The sequence below is a fragment of the Coturnix japonica genome, chromosome 4, assembly GCF_054131305.1.
Source record: "Coturnix japonica strain WE chromosome 4, WE-NBRP24, whole genome shotgun sequence".
In the NCBI taxonomy this organism is placed as follows: Eukaryota; Metazoa; Chordata; class Aves; order Galliformes; family Phasianidae; genus Coturnix; species Coturnix japonica.
In genome coordinates, this window is record NC_140666.1 from 57418451 (window position 1) to 57440260 (window position 21810).

Below are 21810 nucleotides of genomic sequence, written 5' to 3' on the forward strand. Positions count from 1 at the left end.
ACAAGGTTGAAGGGTTTTTCATTTCATTTTCAGACACTTGTAAAACATCTTGTCAGCTGCCTGGGTTGATTTTTATTATGACTTTCTGATTTACCCCTTCAAGAGGAACTCATTACTTTTACAGAAATGCAATGTCATGCCAGCTCTTTCCAGGAAAGGAAGACTTCACAGTGCAAACTGTAAAGGAAGCTATGAAAAATACATTTAAATTCAGCTGTTCTGTTATGCAAGGGCACATACACAAAGAACTAGTGATCATGTATCGGCTGCAGATCTGCAATAGGAACAAAAAGAAAAGCACCAGAGAAAAGATCTGGCCATCCACAGAGCAAAAACATTCTTAAAACCAAGAATAGCAGCTCAAGTGATAATTCTTGCCTACTTCCATTTTCTGTGCATCAAACCAACATCAGACCAATTTCTGCATGTATTTCTCCTGCAGTAGGACAATTTGGCATAGCTGGAAAGGCAAATGAAGTCATTATAATCTGAAAATTTTCACTTAGAACTGCACACCCTTGAAAATAGGAAGATTCTTCCTATGAAATCCAAGGATGAGCAGCTTAGGTGAAGATTTTTTTCCTTGTATTAAATTATTTATTTCCTGTTAAAGCTCAGAACCTCTAGAAGCTCTTCTGGACTAGTGCTCAGATTTAAGCCTGAACACAGAGCCAAGAGGCTCAGCTGTTCGCATCCATACTCTGTCTCCTCACTTAGATGCAGGTTTCTCTTACATACTGTGTTCAAGTTAGAGCAAGAGCCAAAAGAGATGGATTAAAGAAACCGAGCTGGATTAAAGAAACCGAGCTCAAATAGCCAACCAAATCTCCAACCTATCCTCACCACTGACTTCAGAACCTATCTAAGTTATTTTGTGTCATCTTCATAAATTATAGAATTTGTGATACTTAGAACAACAGGAAGAAGACATTCTTCATCTCCAATTTTTAAGCAGTTTAATAAGTTCTATGTAGTCCTTTGACAGAGAATATCTAGAAGACCTAATATCTGCAACACAACCAGAAACTTAATAATTGCCTTCAAATTATTGAAGCTATTTATTTGTCAGTTCTTCAAACAATGCTCCAACATTTTTGCAAGGAAAGAAAAACATCACGGGTATATTACTAGCACTGTAATGAAATATGTTGCACATCATGTGAAGTACTGGGACTAACCCCTTGAAAAAGGGCATACACAATACAACAGAAAAGCTATCCCTTCTATCCTTCATTCTAAAGTGGAAGCGTTCAGCTGGGGGAGTTCTGTTTTCATAACAACAACAGTAAGCTCAGATGAGGGAAAATCATTCCAGACTTCCTATGAACAGCACACAGGAGTTTCATCAAGAAGTTTTCATGGTTTCTCTTTGAATATTGGAGCCAGTGCACAGCTGCATCTAGATACTGAAAAAGTAGTATCTTCCATGTTCCCAATTTGCTGTGCAGGTTGACCTTTGTTTTGTTAGTCTGTGGTCCAGACAACACAGAGGCAAAACCCTGAAGAAGTGGGAGCTGCTTTTTGCTGCTTTCCCATCTGTTAGGAGGATAAAATAGCAACTCAATAAGCTTTTTAAATGCAGTGGCCATCTGCAGTGCAGGCCTGGCAATAACATGATTTTGTTAGCAAAGGTGTCTATTTGCAATTCAAGCATTTATTCAAGTACTTTCTTTTTCCCCTAGAGATTCACTGGGAAGGATTTCTTTCTTGCTATTTTTTTTTTTCTTAATTAGAAAGCTCTCAGTTGAAAAACAAGGAACAAAGCAACATTCTTCTGAAGTTTAGATTCAATCTAATCAACTTATTCTATCAGATTTGAGCGTGTCAGAAGTCAGGACACTAAAGTTGAAATTTTAGAGACAGTAGTATTTTAACATATCTTGCTTTTGATTAGATTTTGATATTGAAAATTAATTATAATATGAATAATTACCTCACTGCTAAGGGGAACTATACCTACACGAAGTCATAAATACTGTAGATGTGTTTATTTTTGGAAGGAGTAAATCCATATCAAGCAGAGCATAAAGTGGTTAACTTTAGTTTTGGTCTTTGAAATGGAAGTATTTCCCCCCCAGGAGTAACATTAGTGGTTTCACAGCAAAGTCTTTCAGATAACTCTCCAAAGTTTCACATAGATGACTAAAATCTGTTACAAGAACTAGGATGAAAGCAAGTGAGATTTCTCTGCCACTATTGCAAACAATTTAGAGTGAACAGAATGCCTGGCACATCCAATGAATTGTGGATTCCTACCATGACTTCCTTCTTGCACCAGGGAGCAGCAGAAGAAATACAGAGAAGGAGGCAGTGACACCACTGCCAGGCAGCACCTTCCTCACTGCCACAGCCTGCAGCAAAGAAGAATCTGTCTTGATGGTGTCTTAACTCTCCATCTTGCTGATTCTTTGAAAAATATAGCAGAGGTAGCAACAAAATTCCTCCCTGCTATCTTCAGGTAATCCCAAACTCTTCTGAATATCATACCCACTATTTCCAGTGGAGGAGCCATGATCAAATGTGCTTAAAGGTGAAATTTAGCTTGGCTGATGTTTTCAGTTTTTCCCTCCACAGAGAACTTTGGCTCATGACAGCACCCCAAAGTCTTAGCTCAAGAATTCTCCACTTCAGTATCTGCTTTCAGGAGGAGGATAAAATTTCTTACACTGACTGCACCACCACCAGCAAGGACTGTGCTCCCATGGCACCACAGAGCACCAGGTGCCAGCCAACCTTGTTCCCAGCCTGCAGAGCCTTGATGACTGGTTACCATTGTGTGACTTCAGCAAGTCTCCAAGGTTTTAATAAATTTCAGATGTATTCACATCCCCTTGGCCAATGGGTTGTCACATTCTCTGGGGGGTTCCAATTTTAGATGGCTCTGAAACAGTTCTAAAACTTTCTTCTCCAAGAAAAGCAGGGCTGCTCCTCCAGGGAAAGTTTTAGGGTACATAAGAGCGCTTTATAGCTGAGGAATGTCTGAGTTTCTATGTAGCAAACAGTAAGTACATCATGGTAAGGCAAGTATTCCACACTAGAACAACACTGACCATTCTGGTAAGGTGAAGAGTTTCAGTTTCCTCAAACACCCTGAATATTTTGCTGTCAGAGTGAGATCTATTCTTTTAATAAATCAAGTGCATGTTTATATGATACAATCATGTCTTCCAGTATTTTCTGTTGATAACTAAAGGAAGTCTCTTTAGCTGAAAGACCTCGAATTATGGGGAAAAAAATATTATCTCCAAGATCCAAAACACAGAATGTTTGCATGTATAAATTTAGAGAGGGAAAGATTAGCAGACGTTCATTTTTTGATTACTTGGGATTTTAGAGCTCTTGACTGCCTGAAATCTTTTTAGGGTACTATGGTTAGGCTGCAGTTGGACTTGATAGTCTTCAAGGCCTTTTCCAACCTGGGTAATTCTATGATTTTATGATTTTATTCTGTGAGGGAAAAATAAACTATTCCACAGCATTAATCCCAAAAAAACACTATTTTAAATTGCATCCAAAACATGGAATGAAAAAGCCCCCACAAAGAACATTTACAAACTTGTGCTAACTCATTTTCACATGCAAACACAGATGTACCACGCCTTTGCTCCCCTTCTCTTTGGGGATCAAGAGCATAAATATCAAAAGAGAGCAAGAGACATTTCTTCCTCTATTGCTTTCCTGGCTGTAATCAGGAAACACTGGGAAGTCTCACAGGAAAGGCTGTCAGTCCACGATTTTCCCCAACAGCAGAACTTCAGCGATGCTTCAAATAAATGGAAAGACTTGAATGACTACCTGTCCCTTGGCCAGCTTTCCTCAGTTATTCATGAAGCTGTATTTGTTTCTGATCACTGATACACCTAGTTTATTTCCACTGTCATCTACACGAGCATTTCTCATGTTTTTCCTAAACCTACCAGAAAACATGAGATACAGAAATGCTAAAGAAACCAAGAAATCTGAGATTCCTGAAAAAGGGAGTTTAATAGATTTCTTAGAGAAGCATTCAAAGACTAGTTTTAAAGATTTTTAGTTATTCTGTATGCAAATCAGTGCCTGGCATGAATTTCAGAAAATAAGCTCGTGAACTAAACCCCTTTAGAAATGTTTTTGTTACCAAATAAGCCATTCCAAAGTCATACGGAAATCTTCTAGAAAGTTATTTATATCAATAGCTATCACACCACTGAAGTCAACCAATGTAATCATCCCTAGAGAACTGCAACAATGGGAAATATAAATAGCAAAAATATCCTGGATATCTCCTTCAGTGTTTTATAAACACCGGTCATACAAACCAGTAACTAAGAAGAAATATCTCCATTTGAATATCAGACTATATGCTCTTTTATAACTACCAAGTACCTCTCCTAAGGGCCATATGTTTTTACTTCTAGACAAAAAAAAAAGCACACAACTTCAAGCAACAAAAGGGTTGTGATGGAGGCCAGATGGAAAATAAACATGTTATATAGTGATGAGATGAGGTAAATAGGAGCAGTTAGTTTTCATTTTTATAGGAGGTCGGGAAATGTAACAGGTGAGAGACAAGCAGCTGGACTTCTGATTAACAAGATGACTGCATTTAAGTTGTGCTTATATTTGTAGTTTTGTCATCATCTTCGCTGTGGTTTAAGGGTGTCCACAGAAGTCTAACTTAAAGGTCTACATGAATGTATTTATATAAATTATTTTTTACAACTTTGTTCCTTGTTCAGTTAAAATCCAGTGAGTTTTAGGTAGTAAAAGATAAATATTTCCACACTATTATGAGCATGTTTTCAATTCCTCAGAGGAATTACACACTCCTCCGTCTACCTAAGCATCACACGAGAAAGACCTGGATATCTTCACCCTCTTTTCACTTTGTGATTTGCAGACTTCAGCAGTTCCTCCAAAATCAGTTACAAGAAATCAGAGATCTCCCCACATGTTGTTCCTCAGCCATCCATTTTATATACAGTTCCTAATGCAAACAAAAACTGGAGTGGCTATTCAAATGACATCAGAGTAGACCTCATTTGATATTGTATTTAAAAAAAAAATTAAAAAATCATTACAAGTGTCCATTGGAAAGCACGACTGAAGTAATTTTACATGAAACTAAGAAGGTTTTCAGCACAATTTAAAATGCCAGAAAATAAAGATGCCAGAAAATATGTTGCAGCCCTTGCAAAACAGAACAGCTTTCTGCAGTGGATGTTTCTTTTTGTTCAGTTAAACACATGAAGACAATTTTGAAAGGTTTAACAAATAGAAGATAAACTGGCTACAAGCTGGGAAGTGTCCTGGAAAAAATTAAGCAAAATGAAAAGCTTAGGAGACCATATTACACTTCTAAGCACTTCTACATCTTTAAAAGATAACCTAGAAACCTTTTCTCCCACCACCTTCTAAAAACCTCCAGGTAACTAACAAGCAGGTGGCACTTGTGCGACTGGACCACATTTAAGGACCTATAGCATTCAGTTCTGTTACAGGACCTTGTCTGTCTGTCAAGATAAACTGTATTACAAAGAAGTAGAATGGACATACCCTGATCCTTTCCTTTTAGTCTTAATGCTGTTATTAAAGGATGAGCACATTATGAAATCAACAGTTCACTTTGCCTAATTATTTACATTCAACACTTAGGTTTTCAAATATGCCAAATTTCAAACAGTCAGGTTGAAATTTCTGCTACTTAAACTCTGGACTTTATTTATTTGAAAGCTCGACAGAAAATAGTTCAGCCATTTTTGGAACAAACTTAGTGAAGGATGCTTTTGCCAACATCCATATTTTTCATATGTTTTCTGAAGAGCCATAGTGATTTGTAACAGAAGCTTGAAATCTGGCAGCAAGACAACCTTCAAGTTAGAACTGTGCCTTTTTTATTCTCAGGAAAGCCCACTGTCATGCAGCTGGGTTAAGTTACAGAAACATCCCAGCTAGTATTTACAGAACAGAAGCTTATACATTTTGCACTCAGTTTGTTGAGTGCTTTAACAGGAACATACAAACTCTGAGGCCTGCTGAGCCTCTTGTCCTGAACAGGTACTACATATATGAAGCTAAAGCTCAGGACAGCTTTATCCGGAAGAGGTTTCTATGGTTTTCTTACAGCATCTATACCATCAACAATAACAATATTAAACTTCTAGTTAGATTTTCCTTTCCTGTTAAATTCCCATACATGACCTATACAGTTTAGGAAGGTGTTACAGCCTTTCAAGATACCGTTGATCTATTCCTCCTGTGTAATGATTTCCCTAGCCCATAAGGACTATTTCTTCTGTTGTTGTAACTCCACTCTGCTGTTCATTAGTGGAGTTACATTAGTTTATCCTCACTAATATTCTTTAGCTAAGCAGCCAAGCTAATAAAATTAGGCTGTGCTCTTAAACCAATTGCCAAATATTGTAAGAAAAAATCCTTGCAAGTGCAAGCAAAACACTCCAACATAAGGCATAGCCCCAAATGTACTGCACAATCCAGACTGCAGGTCATTAGGAGTTCCATGACGGTACCTTAGGTCAATACCTCCACACAATGAGTTCAGAGGGAGAAAAGAGTTTAAAAAACATTCCAAACTTCTGCAGAATTCTTGCCTTGCAGACACAGAAGTTATTCTGTGATGTCCAGAGGGACAAGTCTTAGTGAGCCCTGACATTTCGTGACAAATTGAACCATGAAGTTCCAGAAAGGATTCAGTTGGGATAGCTAAATGCACGCCAAAAAGAAAACTTCTCCTTGGATTTTTTCAATCAAGTAGCACTATATTTGGACTGGAAACAGCCTGTGGACAAGCAGGAATAACCATTAGAAGGCAAGTGAAAAGTTCCAAGTAGATGATACTACAGTCAAGGAAGAAACAACTTGAGCGTATCTGGGCACATTTCCATACTGACTCAAGCAACACTTTTTCCCATGACATCAGACTCAAAACAACCAATATATTATAGCCCATATGTTGATTAAAGAAAACCCAAGCAGTGCAGAGACATGCACCAGCCTACTGAACTCCAAATGAACAAAAACTGGACTGCTTGCAAGACATGGAAGTTAATAAAACAAATAAAAAGCCCCAGGTTCTCAGGATAAGAAGCCTGGGTAAGACTTCTCAGCAAGATGAGGTTGTGAATACTGAGGTAAGGCTGAACGCAAACTGGCTGGATAAACGTTATACAATCTAACTAGTTAACAAATACAATAAATGAACAATGCTTTGAATACGGAACATTCACAAGGCTCAGAAAACTGAAAAGTTGGTTACAGATAACGTGCTTCGAGAACCTGCTACTTACCTAATGTGATGTGGTATTTACATGAGAAATTTCGGCTGCAGAATGGTTTGTAATTGGGGTTCAAGAGATTTATTTATTTATTTATTTTGCAATTTAAGTGTGTTCTTAGCAAACTAATGCTAAGGATTAATGTGCAAAAGAAATATCTGTAAATGCTTTCGCAAGAATATCGCAGCTTTCATAGAACTGGTTTTATTTTAAGAGAAAATAGAATGCCGTCCTCACAAGATGCCAATGCAATCTATTAAGAAGTTACTAAATCATATTATTTAGTAACTAAACATAGCACCCTACCTTTTTAAACCCCAAACAAAAACAAAGCCATATTCTGCATGAAAAAGAGTTACTAGGAATAACATACTGGTGCTTTTTAGAAAAGAACTGGGAATTCCACTCTTACTTTTAACACGGCCTAATAACAGTAGTGCTTATTGCATGCAGCTGAATTTATTGAGACATTTGATCAGACCTTAAAAGATATGATCTGTTCATGCTGCGTAATAAGAGACCAGTAGCTATCTTTGTTCTTTCTAAGAGAAGATATGAAGTCAAAATTAGAGGTCTGTCATATGAAGGGAAATTTGACCAGTCAGATAAATATGCAGGTGGTTACATTTCAGTTGTTTTTAGCAAAAGTGATATAAGCCCATAAAGCTTAATAGCCCTGGAATATCGTGAAACAAAGTGTGTTGTCATTGTGAAATTAAAATGAAAGGACCTAAGCTCATAGGGGAATTAATGGTTAACAACATTTATTTTTGTTTAGGCAGTACTAAACGCGTTCAACAAAGGTAAGAAATGCCTTGTTTATTAACCAGACTTCTGAAAACAATTTACTTACAGTTTAATTCTTTTTTAAATGAATATATTTAAAAGCATGGTTTTCCAGTCTTGTGCATCCATTTTCACTTCTTTATACTGCTCCCAGATGCTTCAGATCCAGGAATGACTAGTGAGCAAACTACACTGTGACAGTATGAAGATGAAAGCCCCTCAAAAAGTTTGATATAGCTCAAGTACTGTAACAAAACAATGTAGAAATGTGCTTCCTCTAAGCAGGTGATCCTCCTGAGACAGCCCCAACAGCAAGCTGTTATCTGACAATCCTTCAGGTTCTTAGTTTTAATAATTACCTCCCACATCTTTACAAACCTCATTGCATCACTGTGCATCTGCCACAGTTACCTGGAACATGTGCACTTTCTTAAAAGTTGAATACTACTGCCAACAGAAGGGCATTAATATCTGCATAGAGCATTTGCACTGATTTTCAGTGCTTAGGGCAAAATTTAACAGCTATTTTCCTTACATCTCCCATCTCCGTCTTGCAAAAAATGACTTACTGATCAAATTAATTGCATAAAGATAACCAAAGTTTTGAGTGAGACATATGGAAACATGCAGTCCCTCCAGTGATATTACCATTTGAAACCTAATCTGCTCTTCAAGGTGGAGAAATTGTGACAGCTGCCAACACGTGAAGGCTGAAGTTTAGAGCATTTTGTATCTAATGTAACATTTTGATTGGGAAGAAATGAATCTGGTACAGACTCAGAAGTGGTTTTAAATGGTTTCTCCCAGATCTTCCCCGCTTTACTTCCTCAGTACCCTGCAGGTCTAAGAACAATCATGCCAGATGAGCTTAGGAACCTTTTTCCACTAGCATTCTTTGGAACATTTATCTGCTAGAATTCACATGAAGCAAAGATATTGCCCAGGCAAGAAGTGGACTTCTTTAATTTAGATGGGAATAATTCTGGAGTCCAGTCAGAGCAAACATTTTAAAAAGAGTCTTAGAATAGCATAAATTACAAAAGCTTCATTAACCTAGATGCATCTAACAGCTTCCATCAACAGACTTGCAGACCTGTTTAAGGTTACCTTGGATAGTAACCACACTTAAATTTCCATCTGACACAAAGTCTAGTGCATTTTTAGAAAAAAAAAATAAAAAAAATATATACATATATATACATATATATACATATATATATATATATGTAACTCATATATGCATAAACTTATGCATCTTAAAATTGTACCAATTAATAAATGCATAGTCTAAAGATTATCAAAATCTATGGACAAGTATCAGTGACTAGTTTTTCTGAAAGAAGAATTTAATATATTGATAAAAATATATATTCAATGTCCAGTTTGAAACCATAGTCACAGAAATTAACTACCTATCATTGTTCCACACTCATAAGAAAGTAACACAGGGTGTAGAGCAGATGAGGCACTGGCACAGGTTGCCCAGAGAGACAGGTGCATGCCCCATTCCTGGAGACATTCAAGGTCAGTCTGAAGTGGCTCTGAGCACCTGATATAGCTGTAAGTAACCCTGTTCATTGAAAGGGAGTTGGGCTAGATGTCCTTTAAGGGTTCCCCTTCCAACTCAAATGATTCTGTTATACTATTATGAACATCTCTATACAGTTCTTGATATTAAAAAAAAAAAAAAAAAAAAAAAAAAAAGGTAATTTAAGCTGTATAACAGATTACCTGACTGCTCTACTAAACTTACCATGGTGTAACATGCCAGCATTTTAAAATAGAAAATCCAGATATTTTCACATTTACTCTTAGCATACTCTATATGCATAATTTCTTTTATGATAATATTTACCTTATTGTATGAAAAGAAACTGAATGGCTCTGCAGACTACCATGAAGTGCTAGGTAAAATATGTTCTATTGGACTGGACCAGCTGTTGAACATGACTTTTCAAAGACCTTGTTAAACACTACATCTTATTTTTCATGCACCTCAGCAGTTCTTCATTTTGGCTGGAAGATCAGAATATGAAATGTCTGTTCCTGCAGTACTGTGAGTGTGGCTATAGCCAAGAAGTCCTGGAACTGCAATAGTGTATTCTTTGGGGTATATTCAATGTTCAGCTAAATCTCAAAATATTTCTTGGCTCTCCTGCCATTAACTGGTCCTTGAACTCACCATTTGTGTTCAGCGGTGGAGGGGCTAGCACTGCCATCTGTTTTGACAAATGTTTTCCATTGGCTGACAGAACATTGGGCACATTTATAAAGAGATGAAGTTCTCTGATTCATCTGGAATTTCTCAGTTCCTCGGAAATCTAATCAACCTTAGCTGACCATGTATCTAACTAATTGTAAATCTGTTTGTAAAGGATTTTAGTTTGTCATAAGCCACAAGCCTTCTCAAAGTCTTCCTAGCTGCCTATCAGTTACTCTTAGCATCTGTCTGCTCTCTTCATTCCTTCTGTCAAAAAAGAAAAGGAAAGTGAAAAAACAGAGCTAGAGGCATTCTGCAAAAAACTGTCTTACACGCTCATTCAAAAGGAAGTACAAGCTAAAAGCATGTACACTGAGAAGAACATTTATGCAAAGTCAGACTTTAAGTTATTAAAACTGGCAACCCATAAACAGACTTGAGAATAGGGCTCTATCTTTCTTATAAGAAAGCTAAAGAAAGACAGATTGTTTCATATTGTTAGTTTCAGGTGTGACTTAAATAGCTTTGGAACAGCAATAGGAAAAATGACATCTCAGAATTTTTGTATTCAATGCCAATAAGTTCTATCTTAGCCTGTGAGACATTTTGATAGTAACATTAATTTTTAACAAGTTCCATTGCATGAAAGCATGAAGCACATGTTTCTTCAAATCAGAATCCTCATTTCAGAGTATTTTCCTAAAGCAATGTATAACACCACAACCCTCCAGCAGAAAAGCTAGCACAAATCAGCTACACTTCATTTATTTTTTAAATGAAGCCAGTCTCTGGCTTGCAGACCTGGGTATCTGCTGGGTACTCCCCTTTAGCAGAAGAAAGCCCAATCTCATTTCAGAAGCAATCATCTAAATAGCCCTCAGGACCTTAAGACCACATTAGATTTGTATTAACAGATGATCTATGGGCTGTGTAAGTTCCTGAAGAGCTGAGTCAACTGCCTGCATGACACAGGAAGAAAGAACTTTTTTCCTGTTCCTTTTCCATACAGAATTAGACATTTACATCATGATGATCTTCTCTTTTCTCCATTGAAGCAGTAGCTAGGAATTGATTAAAAGCAGAAGTTGCTAGTGCCTTCTTTTAAGGTAAAACACTTCAACATAGCACACCTCAGCTTCTGAGGCAGCTACTTCATTAGCCCAGATTGCACTCTGCATGATAAAGTCATCCCCATTGCTATGCCTGGTGCTAGTTGCCTAGAGAAAATATAAAGAGAGGAGACCTGAAGGAAATAGTGCCCACTTACACAGTAGAAAGTAGTAACTTTGCACCAGAATGTTTGTAGCAGCAGTGGATACCACCATCGCTACTGGGAACAGTCCCAGAAGGCAAGTAGCATTCACTCCTCTTGCTCCTGCAGCAGCTTGTCCCCCAGTCCCAATTCATTCATACGCCACCTACTCACACCCAAACACAGGCAGTGTCTCCCTAGCTGTACTTGCCAGGCCAACACAGCACATCCATGCCACTTTGCCATCGCCCTGCTCCCTTGGCCAAGGCTGCTACCACCATCCAGCGCAGCACTAACAGTAACCTCTTCCTCCTGAGATTTCAACAGCTCTAGCAAGTCTCTATCCAACAACAGTTACCTGAAAACGTTTGTCCTGCATCTCAGCTAGAAAATGTCACACCAAACAGTGAGCTGACATCATTGCATTTAACTTACAGTGGCTGGGTGGCACCAGCAATACACTAACAATTTACATATCTCTGTGTGCTCAAGTAGAACATAAACAAAAATTGGACTTGGCTGTTCAATTTTTAATTGAAAAATGTGAGTGATCATTCTGAAAGTTACACTGTTCTTGCATTTCTCAGAAATGTACTTTCATTGGTAAGAAATGCTGCTATGGATCAGTGACTGCCTGGGGTGACACAGGACTTGTCTAGAATTCAGATTTTTTTCTGTATTTATTAGATCCCAATTCGTTCTCATTTCATTTTATATCCATCTGCCTTGCTAATAGATCACTTGAAACTCTAAAAAAAATCAGCTTCAGCTTTTATCCTACTTTTCCTCCTAAATTTGGTAATTTACTATTTCATTGCCTTTCTTCTTTACAATCCAGTCTCATCTTAGTCATTGTATCTTTTAATCTCTTAAAACTACATGCTTGCTTTGATTATGTCCCTATAACCAAAAGCCTCTGCATCTTCTCCTTGAAAGGAAAGGACAAAGAAAGCTTGAGAAACACTGTTGCATGCCAATACCAACAAGCTGCTGTTAGCCTCATTTTTATTTTTTTCCTGGAGCTAAGATGGATGAGATGGAGATTTTTGTTACAGGGAAAATGTATATTTAACTAAATAAAAGCATGAGCACTGCCACAAAATGCTTCTACACAGAAAATATATGCAGACATTTTAGTAAAAACACTGAATGCCATCATCTGAGTTACTTTCATTCTGTGTAATTAAGACAACAAGCTTTTAGCAGTAAAAAAAATGCAGCTGGGGGAGAGGGGGGAACAATAACCAAAAAACTCCCTCTTTTTCAGGAGCCTAGTGTGATGCCTTGGTATCATAGTAAATTGATATAAGCAAGCTTTAAAAAGTAGGTTTTATTTGGTCTGTGCAATAGACTTCATCATGCCCAAGTGCTAACTTCAGTGCCATAAGTATAAGGTTCTGCCTACATGCAGCACTCTGCAAAATTTTGTCCATTAATGCTCTTGAGATATATATGGAATATAGATATGCATCTATGTAACACTGGAGATCTGTTTTCAACACTAATGCTATGGCTTCACATAGAGTCTTTCTCCTTATTCATCACAGTCTCCAGACACAGTAATAATGATCTGAGGCTCTCAAAACTCCCTAGTAATGTTATTTATTATCTGCTATTGTCTGACCTTTATGAGCTCACCTGCCATACTCATAGAGATGATCCACATAAAATTTCAGGGACCATTTTTGAAGCTAATGAATCATTTTACTGTTACTAAACTAAATAGGTCTGCCTAAATATTTTCTCTAGCAGCAATAAATTCAGCCTTCCTATTTTTAGAACAAGTATTTCCATCCTCTTATTAGAATAATGAGAATCATGGAAGCTTGATAAGGCTGCCAATTATGATAAATTAAGCAAGGGTCCAAAATAAATAAAAAATAAAAGGTAATGAAAACTACAGTTAATTTTAAGCTTTAAGAAGAGCTTTTGCAATTTCTGTGGAAAACATATACCAGGCAGAATCAGCCTTGTATAAATCAGATCACAAGATGTGTTTCTAAAACATTCGACTTACATAAACTTGAACTGAACAATGGATTTAATCTACCAAAGAAAAAAAGGAAAGATGAAGACTAACTGGGCTCCTGAAGTTCCAAGTAGATGAATCACATTGTTAAATACAACATGAACTGTGCATGCCCTTCCTATGTGAGGGTGGCAAGACACCGGAACAGGTTGCCCAGTGTCATTGTGAACACCTCTATGAGGGCGTTCAAGACAAGGCTGGATGTGGCTTTGAGCAATCTGGCCTAGTGGGAGATGTCCCTGCCTCTAGCAGGGGGGAAGGAAGTAGTGATCTTAAAAATCCCTTCCAACCCAATTCTATGATCCGGTTCTATGATTCTATGACTTATGTCACATGCTACAGTCATCATGTACATGTATAAATCAAATTCTTGACATACAATCAGGTTAAAAACTGTTTCAAAACCATTTCAGCCTTGAAATTTAGTCCCAAGTTGTCACTCACTTTTTACAGAGTCGACTGTCTCTTGTTGATTGTAACCAAATCAAAGTCAGAAGAGCCATGTTCCACATATTTTTCACAGGATTTAGGTACCTCCCTATATTATGCAGAGCCATGCATCATAGATACCAGAAGTCTGCCTGAAGCACATCCCTCACCTGTCAGTTACTTAACAGCACACAACAGAAATACGTTGATCTTTCCAGACACATTGGTTGTTTCTGGGTCATCCTACGATGCAGAAAGAACTTTAAGACATTGTCTCAAAAGGCAGTGACAACTCTTCTTGAATCATACAACAATATAATTAACAGATTGCTGAAATGCTTAAATTGTGCTTCTAATGCTAACTGACAAGAACAACAACATACAGCACTGCTTTAACACTGGCTGCTCAGTGTCACTGCAGAGGCTAGTGAAGCTAAAGTACCACTCACTTGAAGCTTCTTAGATCGTTTGATCAGGTTGGCTCCACATTATCAGTTCTCACATGAGGAAGGCAAGGGCATTTATTGCTTTGTTTTTGTTGGTTTGTTTTCAAAAACCAGATGCAACACCTAGATGAGACTTACTTCACAAACTTAACTAGACCAGGACACTATTTATGATTTTACTGTGGTCTGGAGCCACTTTCCTCCAGAAGCACTTTACCTAAAAGTGCAACAAATGTCATCACATTTGTCCAGGTCAAACTTCCACTGCAGCAGCACAATCAAACCATCCCTTTTTAAAGAATCTCATTTGAGTTTTTATTCAGAACTTCTCTCATTAGTTTTAATTTAATTCCTAGATAAGACAGTAATTCCCTAAGTATATATCCTAGTTAAATGTTAGAAGTAATATCTTATGGAAAACAACCATTTAATACAAAAGAAATGCCATTTTCTCATTAACTGTACTTTGAGAGACCAGTTTTCTTTCTGAAGTGTAACTCTTCATGTTTGTCTTTCATTTGTGCTCGCTTACAAAACATGAGAAAAGAAACAAACAAGAAATCCCAAAAAGGAAAAAGCAAATCACTTATTTTCTGTATTCATATTATCAGATTAAATAAATTTCTTTATAGAGAGGTGAATGGCAGCCAAGGGTACAGGCCTAGTCTAGAATTTAAAATACTTCAAGATCAGTATTTCAAAACTTGAGACAGTCTTAAGCAGGAATAATTCATTTTTTTCCTATCATAACTGAAAGATATTAGGCCCTGAAGACTTCCGTACTATACTAAGAGATTACTTTAAATATTAAAAAGGAAAAGTTCTGCACATGCACTCCCTTTGAGGAACCATTCCTTCACCTGCATAAGAAGAGACAGAAGCTCTGCTCATAGGAATTACAACAAAAGCAGCCAAATGATTTGTGGGTTTATACTTTATTTAAAAAGGTGATCGTGTAGCCAGTAAACACGTATCAAAGGGATGAGCGAAGCCCAGCGATATTAACTATTAAACATTTGAAGAATAAAACTAAGAAATATTCTGATCTGATTTAGTCCGTATGACATTTTTATGTCCACTTCAAACTAACAGGTCATTAATATCCAGGTCAACGTAAACAAGGGAATTGAGCTAAGAAGTCCTGTTCAAAGTAATAAAACTTTTATTCACACTCAGCATGTACATCAACATTTCATAACTTGGCAGCCCTGAGCAAGTACTCTGAGAATCAGCCATCCAATGGCACGGAACAGAATCAGTCAGCATCTGTTAACAAAATCCTCGCACAACTATGGAAAAAGCAATTACCATCTGCATTTTTCCCCTCAGAGAAACCTGGCTACATATGGGAAAAAACAACAGACAGCAAATTGCATGTGGTATGGACTTCAAGTTTTTCCTCTTGCCTTCTACATAGAAGAGACTCCTTGCAACCAAAGTTCTTTCACAGACTTTGACTTCCTAAAGAGCCACAGGAGAATTTGTTCATCCAAAGATCTCTTCCAAAGGCAGCCCTGCTCTTCTCTGAAATATTCTTAAATGTAAAGATTAGCAGATATCGAAAACACATGTCATGAAAGACATGCTTCCATTCAGGAGAAGATATTGAAAATCAGTTTTAAAGTTAGATGTTTTCAGTTTCAGATGTTCTCATTTACCACTGATTTCTGCAGCTCTTTTTCTTTGAGCAGACTATTCTGCCATAGCATATCAGGAGATACAAAGCAGAATGGAATACTAAACAGAAAAAAAAAAATAGTATGATTTGTAGTATATTATTTAATTCTGCAGTATTTATTAGAATTTACCAAGACAGTCTATCAGCATTTCACTCCATCTACTTATAAATAGAATTAAGATTATAACTGGATGTTGTTACATATACAGTAACTTTCAACTATCTACCAGTTATGAAACAAGTCCATCAAGTAAGAATTTATTAGTGACAGACAACCTTCAAGTAACAGCAAGTCTTATTTTGCACTAGGCTGAAACCAAAGCGGTTCGAGTTTGTCTTGTATCTTTCCTACACCAAAGGAACAGTCCTGTGGTATGCTACTCTAATTGCAGAATTGAATAGGAAAGCCCCACTGTTTTCAGTGGTGAATACAATTTGTTTTAAATATTATTTTTTAATTCAAAAACTAATTTTTAGATCTTTTTAAAAACTTTTTTTTTTTCCCTGAAGGTTTCTAGTAACATATACAAATATTAGTATAATATATACATATGCACACAATCATTTTAACACAGTGCTAGATCAGCACTAATTCAAAGATAAATAAGGAAGAAACTGAAACAAGAGGTTGTAGGGACCAGCTGAATCAACAGTATGACTAATGGTATGAATTTCAGCTGACAGTGTATCTTTGCATAGGACCACAACAAAGATAACTGGTCAAAGAAGAATGATGACTTAAGAGATGCTTTCCAAAGCACAAAGTAAATGCAAGCAGATAGTATCTCCAGTGCGCATGAAAACAGAGTTGGTTGTCAAGGCCTACAGTATTCACTGCCCACATATCAAGATATGGCTTTGTGTATTCTTCATGAGTACATCTTTCCACAGTTTCATAAAGTTATATGCCAATTATAGCTGTAGTTATCTGTGGTCATTAATTTCAGCAAATATAATAGTGTCAAACACTTTTTAAAGGAACACAGGCTGACATGGCTAGTAGCAACGTCAGATTTTAGCTATAGAACTGCTAAACTAATCAGCACTCACATCTTGCTTCTCCTCTATGCCATGTTCCACAATAGGTCCCTAAGTGGTGTGCTATGTTTACCAAGTAAGATTCACGTTATTTCAGTGCTACTTGTAATCATTCTGAAAGTTTAATTACTGTTGCCACTTGCACATTTATTTGCTCTGTAGTGTTAAATAATAAATAAAATTTATTTGCTTTAGGCTACTGCTGGAGCTAGCAAGTTCTAGAAGGCTGGTGGATCTCTTTTACTTTGTTGCTCATCTCACTGCCTAGGAACTATGTTGGGTTCCAAATCATGGAGGCTCTAAAGGCAGAACCCACTGCTAGCCCTTGATGTAAGGGAAATTATACAGCATTAATTACTCGGAACTTAATTACTATTTCTGATAATGCAGACAGGAGCAGAATACACTGACTTTCTCACCTACATTTTTGTTCTGGGAACAGAAAAAGATGAAACTCAATCTCTTAAGGAATTAAACCCAATCTCTGCTGCCACAGGAACCATTTAATCTCATCTCTCATAAACTCTACCACAGAAGAATCGTGCTCTCTTGCCACCTTTAAGTCAAATGAATATCTGCTCCAGAATCTCTGCTTTAAAAATTAAAAGCACCTTCTACTTTGCAATCTAAAATGGCTTTAAATGACCATGAATTCACTGTGTCAACTTTATCACATAGCTTAAATAATCTTATCATTATTCATCTTAAATGTATTATTAAAGAACATGTTACCCCTCTCTTATATAAGCTAACCTATAAAAAAACCCAAACCATTTCAATCTCTCGAGTCACTAGAAGCCATAGCTTCACCTATTTCTACTGCTGTTCATAAGCATTCCAGCAGAGAAGTACTTAGAACCAAGGGATGAGCTCATTTTAAGGGCTGTTTTCAACCAGATTTCCTCTTCCAGATGGCATATGAATTAGAACCTTCTATCATGGACTTAACAAGTAGTGGGTTGTTGTTAATTTTCATTTCCACTTCTTAATGTTGTTCATAAGCCCCTGATAAATCTGCTGTTCCTCTTACTCAAAAATTAGATAACTAATTCTAATTTTTAAAAGAGTGTAATTCACACCCTACTTTCTGCTTCATTATATTCCTGCTTTGATTTTGTCTGTATATTTCTCATATAGTAAGATCAAAGCTCCATATTTCTTGAGATCTTCTTCATATCTTTTTCAGATGAAGTTTCTCAAGGGAATTTACAGCATAGATCAAGCACCTCCCCAAATTCTTACTCCGGTGAATTTTCCCTAAACAGAAAACATGCCATATACTATGCATTTACATACCAAATGAACATTTAATATTTTTAATATTTCAGTTGCCTGATAATTACAAGGCCTTCAGGCAAAGCCCTGAAGAATGAGCTACACAAGACCAGCTGTCAGATAGTTACAAAGCAAACAGAAGCTGGGTCTTTCAGAACTGTCTGATGAAAGTATAGGGTACATAAAGCCAAAAATCCTTGTTTCTGGAATCTCAGATGTCAGGAGAGCATCGAGGCCAGGACTGCTCTGCCATTAGCAAGACCCATCAGCAGACACATTCCTCCCAGGACACAGGCATACTCACTTTGGGATTTTTTGCATAATTAATGCTATGGTAGCTATACATTGTAAAGTGTAGACATAAAACAAGTACTAAAATCAAAGCCTTAAGAGGTGAAATGTACTGATTTTTATCACATTCTTCTCACTACAGCAGGAATTTGTAAGAAGAGACCAAAGTCATACTACATAAAAACAAAAATCACTTGGCCAGCCCATGGACAGATGAGTTCTCTGAGGAAGTTACTTTAACCCTAAGGCCAAATTCACAGCTGTAAGACATATAAATGGCCTGGAGGGAAGAATTCCTCCTTCAGCCCCCAAGGTACTTCCCAGCACAAAGTCCAGCTGATAGGGCTGGGAATAATTTGCAATTATAGCTTTCAAAATCCTGCATTTTAATAGTTAATTGAAAAAAATATCTGATGGAAACTTACCAGAGAGCTAAAAAAACAGAACTTTTGTACGCATACTTCCCCTGTCAACACACGAAGAAAGAAAAATCCAAACAGAAAGACTATTTGCACTTGTAATAAGCACTAGTCACAGGCTCTATACAACAGATTCAAATTCACTACGCAGCAGTATGCTCTTACAATACTCCTTCAAGGGAAAATGCACTATGGAGTTGAATACATAAACTCCAAGGAGCTCTCTAAGCCCCCAACTGCAAATTAAATCTCTCAAAACATTAATTTTTTTATTAATTATATATATGCATATGAATCTAATACACAATTACCTTGCATGCTAAATAGAAAATGCACACAGAGTTATTTCTCAGTCTATCTTTCTGGACTACTAGAATAACATCTGCTTTGCTTTTAGAAATCTCTTCCCGTCTGCCATCATGCACTAATACGAAAACAAAATAAAACTAGGTGCATGTTGCATACTAAGATGCATGCACAGTACATGCAATTGGAAACTCATGAGCTTCCTGAACTTGCCACATGAACAGCTATTTTTCATCTGTTTTCTTGAGTAAATAATTCAAGGAAAAAAATAATGTTGTGTTCTTCCAGTACTTTGGAATGTGTGTTGGGGCAAGAAAGTATTATGTTGGATTTACTGTGCTTTTTTTGATATTTCTGTCTCAGTTACTGAAGATCAAAGCCAAACTCCCCCTTTACGGGTGGGGAGATGGGAAAAGTCACCTTAACATAGGGTTATTAAGTGCAAACGGTACTTACCTTTGGAAAGTATAAAAACTTGCTGTCATTAAAATAAACAGTTGCTAAACAGTATAGAATACTAACCAAATTCAGTATTTTCAGTTGATTATATCAGCTGCCTTGACTTCAGTTTCCATACACTGGATGACTTTATATTCTAACTAAGTATTATTGTTGGCCCTGAGTTGCAGCATTTTGTTCTAGATGTGCATCTGGTCTCCAGGATATTTTTAAACAACTGCTTGTAGCACTACATAGTGCAGATCCCAGCATATTTTCTATGGTAGTACGTATTGATTTAAACCCTTAGCAGCTGGGAGTCTCCAGGTTTCACCTCCTGCTCAAGCCCTTAAGATGTTCACAGACATAGCTTCAGATTCTCTTCCAAAAGCCCTCACCAAGCTTTCTGAAGAGATACAGCAGCAGATCTGTACTGTTATTTTTTTTTCCTGCAAATTTTAAGTTTTGTCTCAGTAACTGTAGAGAGGCTCCTTTGAAAATCTGACCCTGGAGTTACTGTTTGAAAATAACTCTCAAACATTTGGATTGCCCACATAATTCAGATTTCATAAAGCACAACAAATTCTGTTTTCAAAGGAGAGTAGTGCTGAAGGGTGAAGCAATGATTCCTCATGCCTTTCTTTCAAAGGACTAACTAATAACCTTCTTTGGGAAAACTGGAAAGAGATCAAGTACAAATGCATGATTTAGAGAGGAAAAGTCTTCAATGTTAATTATATCTTCTATGCTTTTGGCTAGAATCCATGACCCTGCTTCCGGGGGTAACCCAGTTATTTTTCAATTCCCTGACCACACTTACAGAGTTAAAGGGATGGATGCACACTATCAGTTTGGCATTTTGTAAGCTCAGAAGGAGAGAAACAGGATTGACCAACTGTCTCTAGTTCTGTTAGAATATAATTAGTGTTAGAGTAAATTTTTCTCAAAATAAAGCTGCTCAGGTTTCCAAGTTTTCTAATATTTTCTTCCCCTAAAATCAGAAATGGACCAACATAATTTGTGATAAGTTTATTAATTGGAATTATTCATTTGTGGTTTTCCATTTTTTTTTTCAGGTTTTGTTGTTTTTTGTTTTTTTCTTTGCCCTGCAGAGATAATGAGTAAAAGACCAAATAACATTTGAAGTCTGCTGTTTCCTCACTTACTGGCTTACATATGTGATCAATAGTGTGTTAAATAAGAGCAAAGCAAATTCAGATCTTTGCAGTCCACTAGCCATTATTGGATCTGTGCATATAAATCTAAAAATCTAATGGTTGCTTCTTGATGCATTTCTGTTTACTCTCTCAAGAGCCCTTTTCACAACTCTCGTTAAGCTATGTACTACGCTCACATTAAATCCTAGGATAACTTTTGTCATTCAGATCCTCATCCATTTAAATGATTTATCTACAGTAGGCATGAATCCAAAGGATATGATCTACAACGATAATTTCATCCAGTTCCTGAAAAAGCAGTAAATAGTCTGCATGGCCAAAGTAATGCTCATCTTGAGCTAAGTGACTAGGGTTGGGCTTCCCCCTTCGTGCAGACAGCCAAAAATACAGTTTGTTGCAATAGAATTGAAGAGACTTACAAGTGGAATTTCCTTTTGTATTTCCCAATTTATTTACAAGAGAATTTGTTCATTGTTTCTCAACTATATTCCACATTTCAGCATAACATACTGCAGTGTGAGGACAGTAGACTTATTAGAAGTGATGTGAATGGTCCTATGAGGAAAAAATTCAGCTGACAAGTAGTGCCTGGATGTGAGTGAAGCTCTTCATTTTCTTATCTGAAAGGTTTCAATTGGAAATAATTGGGAAATATACAGAGAGGATGATCAGCCAGAAGACTCATAACTAGGATAAATTAGACAGAGGCAGTAGTTGACATGTGCTACTATTTGTCTATATGTACTGATTACCTTTAATACAACACAGCCC

At 36.9% G+C, this 21810-nt stretch overlaps 1 protein-coding gene across 1 annotated transcript in view; it reads left to right on the forward strand.

Moving 5' to 3' along the window:
• The first annotated feature begins 7029 nt into the window (after window positions 1–7029).
• PDE5A (phosphodiesterase 5A) overlaps window positions 7030–21810 on the forward strand; it is a 122562-nt gene continuing 107781 nt past the window's right edge. The window contains exon 1 of the mRNA XM_085546944.1: window positions 7030–7130. The gene's annotated coding sequence lies outside the window, so the exon portion shown is untranslated. The remainder of the gene's footprint in view (window positions 7131–21810) is intronic.